Source organism: Oryx dammah, unplaced genomic scaffold (assembly GCF_014754425.2).
Source record: "Oryx dammah isolate SB20612 unplaced genomic scaffold, SCBI_Odam_1.1 HiC_scaffold_17, whole genome shotgun sequence".
NCBI lineage: Eukaryota > Metazoa > Chordata > Mammalia > Artiodactyla > Bovidae > Oryx > Oryx dammah.
This window is the reverse complement of record NW_024070201.1, coordinates 61,707,616-61,724,172: the sequence shown is the minus strand read 5'-3', so window position 1 is coordinate 61,724,172 and position 16,557 is coordinate 61,707,616. Positions and strand designations below refer to the sequence as shown.

At 41.5% G+C, this 16,557-nt stretch overlaps 1 protein-coding gene and 1 non-coding gene across 2 annotated transcripts in view; one reads left to right on the top strand and one right to left on the bottom strand.

The window, feature by feature from the left end:
• The window catches only part of KIAA1549L (KIAA1549 like), a 303,264-nt gene that overhangs the window by 275,380 nt on the left and 11,327 nt on the right, over positions 1-16,557 (bottom strand). The window lies entirely within an intron of this gene.
• On the top strand, positions 6,424-6,495 carry TRNAC-ACA. Its single transcript has one exon. It is a non-coding gene; the product is annotated as a tRNA-Cys (tRNA).

Sequence of the window (16,557 nt, the reverse complement as noted above, 5' to 3'; positions counted from 1 at the left end):
AGGCAGATTCTTTACCACTGAGCCACTTGGGAAGCCCATGCCTGACATTAGTCATCTAAAAAATGGGTATTCATCATGACGATCGTTCCCTTCACCCTGGCTGGCTTTTTAGAAAACATGGGAGTCAAAGCGGGAATATGGTGTTTAATATTTATTTATTTGGCTGCACCGGGTCTTAGTTGAGGCACTTGGACCTTTGATCTTTGTTTCGGCATGTAGGATCTATTTCTCTGACCAAGGATTAAACTTGGGTACTCTGCATTGGGAGCACAGAGTCTTAGCCACTGGACCACCAGGGAAGTCCCTGGAAAATGTTTTAAAGGACAATTCTATTCCTTAATCCTACTTGGGGAGTTTAAAGCTAAGGAGGTTGCAAATCCTAAAAGGAAACTGCAATATTACTGGTTACTTAATTTGACCAAATGACTCTTCTCTGGGCTCAATATCTATCTATAAAGTGAGAGAGATGGATGAAACGATTGTTACCTGTCTACCTAGCATTTATTTATTTCCAAGGATTTCCCCTGTGCTCCAGTTCCTAATGGCATTTCTTTAACTGAGATTCCCTCAGCCTCAGCCTACTATATCACAGGCATTTATGGTCATACCCAACAATCTCTACAGTTAACTGGCTTTCAACAAATGTTTGGTGAACAGGTGAGTGCTGAAGGTGATTCAGATGTAGTTAGCAGCTACTGTGAGAGATGAGATGAGCTGAACAAGGACAATGGTGAGACTTCAAGGTCAAGGAGAGCACAGAATATGGCATGCAGTATGGCACCCCACTCCAGTACTCTTGCCTGGAAAATCCCATGGACGGAGGAGCCTGGTAGGCTGCAGTCCATGGGGTCGCTAAGAGTCGGATACGACTGAGCAACTTCACTTTCACTTTTCACTTTCATGCATTGGAGAAGGAAATGGCAACCCACTCCAGTGTTCTTGCCTGGAGAATCCCAGGGACGGTGGAGCCTGATGGGCTACTGTCTATAGGGTCGCACAGAGTCGGACACGACTGAAGCGACTTAGCAGCAGCAGGCACTCAATAGTTACTGTTGAATAGATGAATGATACAAGAAAACTATTGGAACATTTTTGGCTAGGGGGTTTCCCTGGTGGCTCAGTCAGTAAAGAATCCGCCTGCAAGGCAAGAGACCACCTGCAGTGCTGGAGACTTGGGTTTCGGTCCCTGGGTCAAGATAATCCCTTGGAGAAGGAAATTGCAACCCACTCCAGTATCCTTGCTTGGGAAAGGTCATGGACAGAGGAACCTGCGGGCTACAGCTCATGGGGCTGCAAAGAGTCAAACACAACTAAGCCACCACTACCATTTGAATATTTTTAACTGAGTATACAGATGCAGGAAATTCTCAATATCCTTTTCAGATCCAGTTGTCTAGGACAAATGTATGTGAATTCCACAAAAAGTAGCTGGAAATATAAACATTCTTTTCAATATTGCTGGCAGGAGAAATGCAACAGCATCGAGGGCAGGGAAAATGGTAAGTCTCCAAGATAAATCCACAATTCACCAAACTCAAAAGGCAAATGCAGAACCATGTGCCATGGCATCTAAATTTTATTTAGATGTAACCACAGTGCTACTCAGACTTGTGCATTTTTTAAAGGCTCAAACAAGACCAAAATCATAATTGATTTAATCTACCTGTGTGAGTTTTTAAGATGTCTATAAAATTCTTTAGAATTCTTGCCAGCATACTTGAATTTCAAGCACTGTGGGGGTCAGAACACAATCTAGTCGATGCTCATTATCTCCAATAATAAGAGCCTAGAGATAAATATCATTTAGTGTGTATGTGAAATCGGAAAGGAAGGGCCACAAACCCTCTTTGTGGCAGAGATGGCAGATGTGAAAGGCCTCTGAAAGCATACAGGATGTGCCTATCAACTAAAACTGCTTTATCTCATCCGCAGGATTGGGGTATAGCTCACTGGGCAGAGGAGGAACAAATACTAATATGGTCACAGAGAATACTGAGCAAAGTACCAAAGCACAGACATGGGTTTGGAGGGATAGATCCAACATCATCATGCTCTGTGGTACTGGGCAAGTTACCTCATCTTTCTCAGCCTCAGCTTCCCCATCTGTAAAATGTTAATAATTACAGTTTACATCTCATAAAATGACTGTGAAGATTAAATGCCACAATAAGCATGTTGGGTACCCAGCACAGCATCAGGAACACGGTAAGTGCTAACAGTATAAGTGAAAACTATCACTTTCACTGTAACTTACACATCACAGGGTTGTTCAGTTAAGATAGTCTCCATTTAAAGGTAATTCAAGTGTGAACATTATAGAGACAATTTTATTCCACAATTCCAACTGTCTATGGTAAGAATATATTTCAGAAGCAAAGCGCCAGCTTCTCTTTTAAAGGTTCTGTTACTCTGTGTGATTCTCTAAGATTTGCTCTGGTAAAAATCAACACTTTGGAAGTTCCCAGAGGACCTCCAGCACCATCCCAGACCACAGGCACTCAGCAACCACTGCTGCAAAGTAGGTGCTGAGATCAACAGCACAGTCCTTGAGGAATGAAAATGGTTAAATTCTTTTAACATTTATTCCTTGCACTACTTATTTCACACCCAGATACTTTACCTTCCATACTCAATTAACTATTTTCATGCAATTGTGTCCTTGTGAATATTCCTTAAAATCTCTCTCAGTACCACTTTGGAAACCTCCCCAAGCACTTGATAATACCTGATTGGTTGATTTCTATTTGTAAATATTTCATATTTGAAAATAGCCTTGGCTCATAAAGGCCAGAAACCAATAAGACTGTCAGAATTATTGTTAAAATATATGGTATCATGTCTAAGTCACAGAAGTTAATTTCCTATTAATATCAAATTCAGAATAGATTATTAAGCATCCTTCTTCAAGACGGCTTGAGAGAGGAGTCAAATGTCAGTTTCCAATCAGTGTGAGTGGGGCTGGCTCTTTTAGCAGGGCCAGCTTTATGATGCCGTGAGCCAAAAAGTGAGTCCACAGGCACATAAGTCATAAGAGGAGCTAAGATACCACAGCCCATGGCCAAAACACGGCCACATCCTCCTTGCTTCTTTATCTTTGTCATTCTGAATGCACAAAACCAAGTGAATACAACATGGAACCATTTCCAGGGTTTAGGAAGAGATTTTAGAGAATCATAGTAAGACCAAGGTGGGCACAGGTAACTCAGAAGAGATCTCATATGACAGCATGCAAAGCCAAAATAAACCCTGGGGTGGAGGAGAACAGATGGCCGGTGGGCAGTGGATGGAGCCAGGGGGATTCGGAACGATGGCCCTCTGGATGGCATTCCTCCATGGGAGATGCCTATTTGTAGGAGGTGATGTCCATTTCACCAGATGGCCAGCTCACTGCCTGGAGTCTCAACCACCAAGTAAACTTGGTGACTTGAGAGAATTTTGCCTCACCTGAACAGAGAAAACCATCAGAGGTTAAAAAGTGCATTTTCTATACCCTTGGGATGGATGAGAATAGAATAGAAGAAAGGTAAAGACATTTGAATTATTTTCTAGCAGTTCTTTGCATGACAAGAAATCAATAATATTTAGAAGAAAATCCCCCCTCCCTGCCTTCTCTCACCAAAAAAACAAAAAAAACAAAAAACAAAAAGCCTCTTAGGATATTATAAACACTAACTGGAGCTAAAGGAGCTGAAAATTTCTTTTAAAAATAGTGACAGGAGACAAAACTGATTAATAAATGTTTAATTCAGACTATAGATAAACAAAAATTGCCTATAATAAGGCAATTAGGAGCCTGATTCTAAAGATGTAGAAACCATGAGGGATTGCAGTTACAATTAAATTTGTAAAAGGCACATACACACAAACACAAAGGGTGAAAGGAAAGACATTAATCCTAAGAAGAGTTGTGTCAGATTGTTGTGATTATGGGTGAATTTTTCTTCTTCCTTTCCCTTGGCTATGATTGGAAGAAGAATGAATGATAAAGGCAAGCAGTGCAGAGTGTTATCCACAGCCACGGACTAGTTCTTTGTTTCTTTGTTTTGACCTTCCAATCCATCCCCTACCAATTTGTGGTTCTCCAGCTTAAGCCATCTGGGTCTCACAATATTGGTTCAATTTCACTCAAACTGGCCTACTTCCTGTTTTATGGCACAAGTCCCCTGGATGTCCCGACGATGTCTGATTGCTGAAGTCTCTATACTTTTACTGCCTGTACTTATCTTGCCACAGACTGGTGAAAAGCAATGTGGACCAATAACACAGGTGCAGAGAGGATGCAGGCCTGGCAGTTACTAATGAATAACACACTATCCTATTGGAACTTTGAATGTTCCAACCAGATAAAAATCTATATGGCTGAGGCATTAACAGAGAGACTTTGTGAGTGATTTCTCCTCCTTTCCAAATTTTCCTTTCTTGTTTTAAGATTGCCTTTCAATATATTTTTTTAAATAGGAGGGAAATGTTTTTTAACTTTTAAAGAAATCATGATGAAATTTAGGAAAAGGGAGAAGACCTAAAACAAATGTTAATTCATTACTAGAAGTTTTCTAAAGAAAAAAGAAAGTGCGTAATACTGATATGATAAAGAGAGCAAAAGAATGGATGCATTTAACTGAGTCACCTTCGTTCACTCTCACGCACCTGAGGGGCCCAGTGGGACGAGGAATCAGCAAAACTCCTCCTTGCAACATTCACTCAATATCCTCCATAAGATGAACCCATCTCAGATACTCCACCACATTAATTCTCTCACATTAATCTTCTCTTCTCACAGCACTTCTGTAAATGTAGTATCTTTTTTTCAACTTTTTATTAGGTTGGTGCAAACATAATTGCAATTTCAGACTGTGAGTTTTAAATCATTATAACTTGGCTCAAATACATCTTTATTAACCAAAATAGGAACATTACAATCAACATTTTTTTGCCAATGAGAAATAAGCTTGTTTATTCCTGTAGTGGAAAAATCCATGCTTCTGGATTTGATGAACTCTTGGAAAGCATCTTCTGCCTTCTGATGGTTGTGGAAGCATTTTCCCTGCAAAAAGTTGTTGAAATGCTTGAAGAAGCGGTAGTTGGTTAGCAAGAGGTCAGATGAATGTGGCGGATGAGGCAAAATTTTTTAGCCCAATTCATTCAACTTTTGAAGCGTTGGGTTTGTGTGACGTGCAGCTGGGTGTTGCCATGGAGAACTGGGCCCTTTCTGTTGACCAGTGCCAGCTGCAGGCATTGCACCTTCCAGTGCCCTACATCAATTTGCTGAGCATACTTCTCAGATGTAATGGTGTTGCTGGGATTCAGAAAGCTGTCGTGGATTAGACAGGCAGCAGACCACCAAACAGTGACCATGACCTCTTTTTTGGTGCAAGTTTGGCTTTGGGAGGTGCTTTGGAGCTTCTTCTCAGTCCAACCACTGAGCTGGTTGCCGCCGGTTGTCATATAAAATCTACCTTTCTTCACACATCACATCCAATCAAGAAATATTTCATTGTTGCATGGAATAAGAAAAGATGACACTCCAGAATAACAATTTTTTTGATTTTCAGTCGGCTCATAAGGCACCCACTTATCAAGGTTTTTCACCTTTCCAATTCGCTTCAGATGCCAAATGACCATATTGAATGATCAACATTGCGTTCTTCAGCAACTTCTCATGTAGTTGTAAAAGGATCAGCTTCAATGATTGCTCTCAATTAGTCAATGTCAACTTCCAATGGCCACCTACTGCAATCCTCATCTTCAAGACTTTCATCTCCTTTGCAAAACTTCTTGAACCACCACTGCACTGTATTTTCGTTAGCAGTTCCTGGGCCAAATGCATTGTCGATGTTGCAAGTTGTCTCCACTGCTTTACAACCCATTTTGAATTTGAATTAAAAAAAAATTGCTTGAATTTGCTTTTTGTCTAACATCATTTCTATATTCTAAAATAAATATAAAATAAACAGCAAGTAATGTCATTAGAAAAAAATCATAAAGCAAGAAATGTACATTAAAATGATGTATATAAATACATGCTTAATCCTGAAAATAAAATAAAATAAAATGATGTATAACATAAACACATTTATTTAAGAGTATATTCCAATATCAAACAGCAAAGTTCAACAATGCAAAACTGCAATTACTTTTGCACCAACCTAATATATTGGAGCACAATTGATTAACCATGTTGTGTCAGTTTCAGTTGTACCACAAAGTGATTCAGTTATACATATACATGTGTCTACTTTTTTCCAATTCTTTTCACAATAGGTTGTTATAGAATATTGAGCAGAGTTCCCTGTGCTATACAGTGCTATATTTGAAATGGATAACAAATAAGGACCTACTGTAAACACAGTATCTCAACAATCTATTTCTTTTGGTTACATGTTTATACATCTCTGTTTATTTCATCCTTCCATCCTCTCGACTTCCCTGGTGGCTCAGATGGTAAAGCATCTGCCTACAATGCGGGAGACCCAGGTTCGATTCCTGGGTTGGGAAGATCCTCTGGAGAAGGAAATGGCAACCCACTCCAGTACTTTTGCCTGGAAAATCCCATGGACAGAGGAGCCTGGCAAGCTACAGTCCATGGGGTCACAAAGAGTCGGACACGACTGAGTGACCTCACTTACACATCCCTGTTTATTTCATCCCCCCATCTTCTTATGGATAGTTTTCTGACAAAAGACTAGAGTCTGGGGAAACAGAGACTTGAAGCTCAGCTGCTGGACCATTGGCAGCTCCCTTCAATGAGTGGAATGGTGGGTTTCTAATGCCCTGATGGTCACAGGATAGGGTATTCTTCACACAAGGGTAGTTACACCTCCTGCTGCCCAGAATGCTGGGTTACCACCTTCAATTGCTCTAGCTGAGGTCTTCAGCCTGTATAGTCCCATAGTAACTAGCAAAGATGCAGTGCCAGGGGTAATAAGATATAGAAAAAGTATTGTATTCCTATGGAAAAAGAAAAAATACAATCAATTCCTTCCAGTTAGCCTCAAACCTGCTGCTGCTGCTAAGTCGCTTTAGTCGTGTCCGACTCTTTGCGACCCCATAGACGGCAGCCCACCAGGCTCCCCTGTCCCTGGGATTCTCCAGGCAAGAACACTGGAGTAGGTTGCCATTTCCTTCTCCAATGCATGAAAGTGAAAAGTGAAAGTGAAATTGCTTAGTCTTGTCCGACTCTTAGCGACCCCATGGACTGCAGCCTACCAGGCTCCTCCATCCATAGGATTTTCCAGGCAAAAGTACTGGAGTGGGGTGCCACTGCCTTCTCCAAACACACATATGCTACTTCTACCCATTTCCCTTGTTTTCTACAGAACCAGTCTAATTGTAAAACAGAATTATACTTAAGAGACCCTCCAACTGGCCACCGTTCGCCATCCTCCAATGGATACCGTGGCCATGCAGTATCACATAGGAAGACCAGGTATGTCTTCTTTAACTGGGATCAAACTATCCCAGTTTTTCAGGATACAGTTCAAAAGGAGTGAGGCTGGAATTGTTAGCTCCCATCTCTAAGAGAGAAAATAGCGACCAGAGCCATCTTTCTACCGGAGGCATCCCTCCTTGCTCTAGATGGGGGTGTGGACAGACTTTACACCACAGCTTTCCTTCCCTGGTTAGACTTAGTCTGTCCCTTACCGACGCAGGCGACCTACTCGTCCCTCCCGGTTCTACCACCGAGACGGGGTGGGGATGCACCAGGGGTAGACCTGATGGCATCCCTAACTGACGTCCAGCTCTTCACCATTACCTCTGATGCCACCTGGGGTGCAATCAGAGTAACCTTCCAGAATGCCTCCCAGGCTAAACTACTGGGGGAAACATTCGTCACCTGAGTGCCTGTGCACAACTAAACATCCATCACCTGAGTGCCTGTGCACAACTAAACATTCATCACCTGAGTGCCTGTGCACGACCCTGAGTATATTCCTGACCACAACAAGACCGATACGAACATAAAACTGAGATGTTTCTTCCAAGCATCACCACACCAGTATGAGTCTACTCTGGTCCACCAAGAGCCAGCACTACCAAAGGAAAAAAACCCCACTGCAGTTCCAATCCAAGTAACCTTTAACCTCAGAGATGCTCTTGTAGCTGGAGCTCCATCTAGCTTCCAAACTTTCGATTCCTAGCGAGGCTAGGAGCTTCCTGACTACTAATCCAAGTTTGGGACCTAAGTCACAGTACACAGTAACAGCACAGATCACAAGTCCCTTGAAAGTCTATGATCCGACAGATTAGGTTAGTCCTTCTATTAGGCTACCTACCGTCAAAGAAATGAGTCACAACAATAACAACAAAAAATTACTTTAAAGGTGCCACAATCAAAAACTCAAACCATAGGAAAACTATCAGAGCTTCTGGCCTCCATGCTGTATTCTGCAAAAAGACATCAGGATGACTTTGAAAACCACACAAACTTTTTTGACAAACAAAAGACAGTTGATCACTATCCATCTGAAGTACAAATGAGTACAATATAATCAGAATTTGTTTTACACACAGGAAGGAAAAATCTCACTTTAAGGAGCAACCATCTGTCTTCCAAAACTACAGAGGTTGAAAATAGCTGATTTTTTTTTTACCCTAGCAGTGAGCCAATAAGAAAATACATTGAATTTCCTCATCAGTATATAGATGAAAGGGAGCTCCAATATTTTCAGAAAAAATACGGAAAGTGGGAGACAAGAGAAAAAGAAATTTAGACATTTATTCTTCTTTCTAATCCTGTGGCCACCATCCATGTCCAAATCTTAGCACCTTTTTTCTGAGACAATTCCCAGCCTACCACCAGAAGTACATGATAAACACTAAGTAAACAGTGGCTATTATCATTGCCCAGGACAGAAGGGGAATTCATTCATCTAATTAAAAAAGATTTGTTTTTTGTTTGTTTTGTTTGCAAAGGGGTATATTTTTTATTATCAAAAAACTTATATACCATTAATCTATAAGGATATATCATAGTCTGTTTATCGATTTACATGATGAAGGACATCTGGGTTGCTAACTTTGAGTGATTATGAATAACTCTGTTATAAATATTAATATTTTTACATAAACATAAGTTTTCATTTATTTCAGTATTATTAGGATAAATGCCTGGGAGTGGAATTGCTGAGTAACAGAGTAAATGTATATTTAACTTGAAAAGAAATCATTTCTTAGATGGCTATACACATCTCATTCTGATCAGCAACATACGAGTTCGACTGCTCCAAATCCTCAACAGCAATTGGCACTGGTAATTTTAAATTTTTACAAAATATTACTCATTATTTTAGTATGAAGTGGTATCTTGTGGTAATAATTTACATTTCCCTAATGACTAATGATGTTGAGCATCTTTTCGTGTACTTACTTTCAATTTATTCTTTGATGAAGAATATTCAAGCCTTCCCAGGTAGCTTGGCAGTAAGGAATTTGCCTGCCAATTCAGGAGACTCAGGAGACACGGGTTCGATCCCTGGGTCAGGAAGACTCCCTGAAGAAGGAAATGGCAACCCACTCCAGTATTCTTGCCTGGAAAATCCCATCGACAGAGGAGCCTGGCAGGTTACAGTCCATGGGGTTGCACAGAGTCGGACACAACTGAGCAACTCAGCACACACGCACATTCAGGTCTTTTACCCATTTTATGTTTATTGATTTCCTTATTATCGAATTTTGAGAATTCGATACATAAGCTCAACAAAAGCTTATTGAACACCTACTGTATACCAGGCACTGAGTACACAGCAGTGACCAAAACAGATTAAGCCCCCGTCCTGCTGGAACTGATGTTACAGTGATTTGAACCCAGGTTTCCTTATCTCCAAATCCCATAGCTGTTAAATCAGTTTTAAGCACACTCAAATGCCTAAGAGGCCATGCAGGTAAAATAAATGTGTTGGATCAGATTACTGGCTGGCTGTTCACCAACCCTGTTCTCTTTTCTTCTGGATTCATCCCATGTGTCCTGGCTTCTTTCTGCAGGCAGATACAGCCAAGCTGCTGAGCCCTAATCCATGGAAAGTGGGCAGGATGGTGCACAGCCCTTCCAGATCTGTTCCCAGCTCTCTTTCTGCTTCTATCTGCTGAACACAGATAAGCACAGCTGCTTTGGAAGCCACAGATTGACTGTGGAGAGACTACAAAGACAGGACCCTGGGTCCTTGAAATCACCACGTGGTAGCGAGCTCCTGGCCAGTTAGGAGCACTTGTTGGTCTCTATGTGAGTGAGAAATAAAACTCCAGGCCTTTAAGCCATTATAGACTTGGAGGTTAGGTTGTCACCACAGTAAATCCGTCTCAGCCAAGACATGACTGAAGCGGGACGGGTAGGGGTTGTGACAGATGCCCCCTCCCTGCCTAAAGGAGCTGCCACTGCTCAGCCTTAACCAGTTGTTGCCACACTAGAATACTGGACCAGTCTTCCCTGACCATTGTCCTCCTCACTCACCACGCCTCCCCCAGCACCCTGCACTCCCCCTTCAGCTCTCACCTCTGCTGGTAATGGCATACTCATTCCTGTGATGAGCTAATTAACGTCTCTCTCCACGTGAGCCAATGGCTTTTCCCTCCTTCCTGTTCTCCCCGCACCCAGCACTGTGCCTGCCACATACCTCAATAAATACTGCCTTGAATTAATAACACAAGGAAAAGTCAATCTGAAAACAATCAGTTCAGCTCAGTTCAGTCGCTCAGTCATGTCCGACTCTTTGCGACCCCATGAATCACACCATGCCAGGCCTCCCTGTTCATCACCAACTCCCGGAGTTCACTCAGACTCACGTCCATCAAGTCAGTGATGCCATCCAGCCATCTCATCCTCTGTTGTCCCCTTCTCCTCCTGCCCCCAATCCCTCCCAGAATCAGAGTCTTTTCCAATGAGTCAACTCTTCGCATGAGGTGGCCAAAGTACTAGAGCTTCAGCTTTAGCATCAGTCCTTCCAAAGAAATCCCAGGGCTGATCTCCTTCAGAATGGTTGGTTGGATAGGCAACAGTATTTAAGACTGCATGATATAGAAACTAAAGTCAAAGTGAAAGTCACTCAGTCCTGGCCAACTCTTTGTGACCCCATGGACTATACAGTCCATGGAATTCTCCAGGCCAGAATACTGGGGTGGGTAACCTTTCCCTTCTCCAGGGGATCTTCCCAACTCAGGGATCAAACCCAGGTCTCCCACACTGCAGGTGGATTCTTTACCAGCCAAGCCATCGGGGAAGCAAAAAATCAAATCATGATGCCTGGAGAGGTATGTCTGGAGAGGGGCAAGAGGGGACATACTTCCTAAGGTGATGATCATGTTCTATGTCTTGACACGGATTTAGGTTACACAGATGTGTGCATGTGTCAAGACTTGGGATTTCTGCATTTCTCTGTATGTAAAGTTTACCTCAAAAAAAAAAACAAAACAAAACCATAAACATGAACTCTAATCTGGTATGCACGCTGAAACATTTAGGCTGAACTGTACTAATGTCTGCAACTTACTTTGAACACATCAAGAAATAAGATGAATTGATAGAGGGACTAATAGAATAAACACATATATATGATAAAGCAAATATAGCAAAATGTTCATAGTACCATCTAAGTGGTAGGTACATGGCTGTTCACCGTACAGTACTTTCAACTCTTTTGTATGCTTGCAAATTTAATAAAATGGGGCAGGGCAGGAGGTGGTGGGGAGGCCTGCAGAGTAAAGCTAAAAATATATTGACATTGTAGTCAAATCTGGTTTTAAATCCCATTCCCAAAACTTCCAAGCAACAGTGCCCTTAGGCAAGTCAGGTTCATAAATGTCTTCTCAGTCTTAGTTTCCTCCAAGCAAAATGGACAGGAACTATCTCTTAGTGTCACTGTAGGATTCAATTCTATAAAGCTCTTTTGATCGAGCAACTAACAAGTAGAAGCTGTTTCATAAATGTTTGTGCTCTTATTCAGAAGTCAACATACCCACAAACTAGGGCAAACCTCCAATGAGCCATAAAAGAAGTGAAATTTGTAAAATTTCTCCCTTGCTACATCCCCAGGGAAATTAAAAGAATAAATTAATTGTACTATTTTTATAGGTAAAGATGCTGACCTTCCATCAATCAGTAGGACACTTAGAACTCCATGTCTGAGGAGAGATCTATGCTGTCCAGACCCCATCACTCGTTTCCCAAGGGTCACCACTATCCTTTGTGAGAGCCAGTTAGGGTTAACAACAAAGCCGCATCAGGCAGAAGGATGGAGGAACTGTAAGTAAGGCACCGAAGCCAAGGCTCCCAACCCCCTCTCCAGACGTGCAAGGGCGGGCCCTGAAATCATGATGGCGTTTGACATGTTCTCAGAGGTTGTAGTCACCAGACGGTCTTGGCTTTTAGCATAATTACATGACCTGAGAAATGGCCTGTTGGTCATAAATAAAAGCCTCCAATCAAAACTAATAGTGTGTGTGCAGCAGAAAGATGTGTAAGAGGCCACTGCATGGACCCAGCATCTCTAGGTTAGGAAGGTGGAAGAAAGGAGTTCCTTAATGACAGCAGCAGAGGAGGAGGAAGTGCTGACTGTGAGAAGCAAGGAAAAACTATCCCCTTGGGACTTCCTTGGTAGTCCAGTGGTTGGGAATTTGTCTGCCAATGCAGGGGACACAGGGTCAATCCCTGGTTCAGGAGAATCCCACATGGTGTGGGGCAACTAAGCCTGTGCTCTAAAGCCCACGCTCCAGAATGAGAAGCCACCACCATGAAGCCCAAGCACCACAACTAGAGAGCAATCCCACTCACTGCAACTAGAGAAAGCCCAGGCACAGCAACGAAGATGCAGCACAGCCTGAAAGTAAAATACATTAAAAAAAAAAAAAAAAAAACTAGGCCAATGCCCCTCCAAGAAAATGAGGTCTGGCATCTTAAAATCAGTGAAAGGGTTAATTACGTGTCATAAGTGAGGTACTACAGGCAAAGGAAGTTGCATTTTTTTTTTTTTTTTTAGAAAGCATTTCCACCTGCCCGTAGGATGGCACAGTTAGGACAACAAGCTATTTTAGGCTGTGTGAGCCAAATCTAACTTCCACCCTCTCTTCCTTGAACTCTTCTTCCCTTTTACATAATTACAAGCCCATCTACTTGGTTAGGCTAGACTTCAGACTCCTTGGAGACATCCTGCACTTGGTGTGTAAGTGGCCCTGCATCCAGTCGGAAGATGGATAGGATCATCTTGGTGCTCAGCCAAACGTGTGCGTCTCTTCCCAATTCCACTGTCACATCGGCAGCTTCAAATCAGCCACGGTGACAGTATTTATACCATGGAAATTGGCCAAGTCTATAAATCAGGCTACTGGTCGTCATCATTTTTCACAAAATGAGCACATGAGCTTGTTTTTACTGTGATGAGGGAGGAGACACATTTGGGGAAGTCTGCCCGATCCATACCACCTCATTTAAAACTGCACTCTCCCTGTGGCTATAGCTGAAGGAGGGGTCAGCCTAGGAAGGCATTTTTAAACCACGTGCTCCTTCACCTCTAGCCTCTGCTGATCAGATGAGGGGTCAAATCCTTACTTTTTTGGCCAGACTATGACAGCCTGATGCTCCCTCTTGGGAAATATAGGACTAGGACTGAGACTGGAGGGTAGACACATAAATGGAAAAGTCCTGCCAACTCTGGCTGCAGTAAGCACCACAGCAAACAAGGCCCCCTTGTTAGAGGAGAACCCAGAAGCTACAGGTAAGCAGAGAAAGCCAGTCTACAGAAAGAGGCAGATGGACAGACCCAGCCTGCAGGAAAAGACAGACAGGAGACCCCCTGGTCCGTGAGACACAAATCCAGTAACCTCAGCCTTTCAGTATCAAGAAAGGCACCATAAAAAGTGAACTGAGAGCTATAGAATCAAACTGCCTGGGTTCAAATCCCAGCCTTGACACTTACCTGTGTGGCAACTGAATACATTACTGTTAAACTGCTCTTTGCCTTGGTTCCCACACCTGAAACCTGGGGGTCATAACAGAACCTATGTCACAGGGCTGTTGTGAAAATCAAATGAGTTGATACAGGAGTAAATGCTCAAAAATGTTAGTTATGATTTCTATCAATTAGTTATACTGTCTACGTGGCCCCATTATATTTCATTGCCATTCCAAATCTGTCACATGAGATTTCCCTGTGGCTTGGGGCCCCCTGCTTTAGCTAGTTTTAGTTGAGTAGTAGGTAATCTGTTCCTTGAATCACAGAATAATGCAAAACTCCCAGGGCCACTGTGTGACTTTTAGCCAGTTACTTTCTCAACCCCCTCCTAGGAGTGATATGAGATTCAAACAAGACTATGAAAACTTCTACAATTGTGAAGTGCTCTACCAAACTCTGAGGACAAGTATCCCCAAAGGGAAAAGTAAATATATCACATTAACCATAACAGTGGGAAAACCCTCGTTTCAAATGTCATTATATTGCTGGACTAGAGCAAGAACTCATACTCCATACCACTGGAAAAAATTGGTTTAGTTTCCCTGGTATTCATCAGGTTGATTCATGTGTTCACCTCCAGTATTAATAAGATAATAAGAGGAAACTGCCAAAGATTGCTCTACGGCAGTGATTTTTTAATATACTTCCATCCAGTTTAATTATATTCCAAAAATGCTCACAACCCTGGTCCTCCTATTCTTTTCAAAACAAAGACTCATAATTGATAATGCCATCTGTAGGTGTAGAGATATTTTGGCTCAGCTCTTTTCAATAAGGACTTAGAAGCTGTACTATTCATTTCAACACGTTTTCTTCTCAGGCACATTTTTCTTCAGGCTCCCTTGGTTCACTCTTGACATTTGGTAAATAAAAGACAAGTGACAGAGGAGCAGCATTTATTACCAGGGACAGAAGTAGAGGGGTCAGTCCGGGAGCCCTGGTTCCAGTCTAGCACTTAATTCCATATTTCGCATTGAAAGAGTAAAGTGAGAAATATCCTAGGCCTTCCTATTTACCGGCACTGCATAATACCAAAGTCATTCTGTGTTTCTGACGTCAGGAGGTTTTCTTTCAAGCTAAGAATAGATTTAACATATATAAATCAAAATTAAATTCCCTTCTCGTGGTTAGGATGCATTAGGCAAAGTCTCATCTGAGTAGACAGATGGCAGGTACAGCAATGACCTTGGGCTAAAGCTTGAGGCAGCTCCTTGGCCCTATTTACATCTGCATTAGTTGGTTTATATACAACATTTATCCCTGTTCTATTTAGTGTTTAAAAGGGCCCATGATTTTTCTCAAACATGTGTGGAAATATTTTCCAGGGAAGAAGTCAAAGAATAGAGAAAAGAGGAAGAATGGTCTAAGGATGTTATTTTAACTCTGTAGGTTTGAATTCAATCGTTTTAAATGTGTTACCTTTTATAATAAAGACTTTTCTATATTTCAGGGAGAAGTTCAAATTCTCTTATGACACCATTTACTCTTTCATATGGAAAGAGGGCAATAATACAATGGTAAATGAAAAAAGAAAGGTAAATATTACCCCCTTTATATCTTAGAAAAATTACGTGAGAATATGTATATAAATTTTTGTATGAAAAAAGATTGGAAGGACCTATTATACTTGCTTAACAACAGAACTCTAGCAAATAGCAATTGAGCCACCAGGGCCTTTCTCATTTTGCTGCATATACTGTGCATTACTTGAATTTAATAAAGTACTGTCTGTGTTACTTTTACAATTTTTAGAAGCCAATGAAGATTAAAGATAAGCCAACATTTGTCTGGGCTTCAGGTTGGAACCATGACAGAAAATCATAGGAAATCTCTTCCCTTTTTAGAATGAGAGTCCTTGACTGGGCTTACCACTAATGCGGCAAGAAGGTAAGAGGAGGAGGTAAGAAATGAATTGGTCTAACCCACAGAAACATCTGCTTAGGGCTCATAAACACACAGCAAGGGGAATGAAGGAAGAAGTGAAGAGCCTGAGGCTTTTGTTCACAGGTGGGATAACTAAGGCCCCCAAAAGTGACTTGATAAACAGCAAACAATCAGCTAAAGGTGACCCATTTACTGAACTCATTCAACACAATTTCCCCCCACTCAGATCATTCTAGACCTGAAACCAAACTCTGTCCTAATGTCTAAGTGTCCACTGGCAGCCCTGAAAATGAGCAAATATACTAGAGATACCTGATCCTTTTTATTTTACTAAAGAAATCCTTGAGGGATCTTCTCATTTTTAAGACCATAGGCCTAAAGAGAAAAATAATACTAATTCTACAAAAACACTTTGATAAAAGAGAACAGAAAATACTTTCCTACTATTTTACAGAGCAGCATTATCCTTATCCCAAAACCAGACAAACATTTCAGGAAAACAAAGCTACAGACCAATATCCTTCAAGAACATAACACTTTAACAATTCTTAATGAAAAGATTAGAAAATTAGACCCAACTGGAACAAATATCATGACTAAGCTGGAGTTTATCCCAGGAATGCAAGATTGGTTCAATATCTTAAAATCAGACTAAAAAGAAAAACAGGCTAAAAAAGAAAAACTTTGTGGTGATTATAAGAGAGAAAAAATTTGACAAAATTTAACATTCATT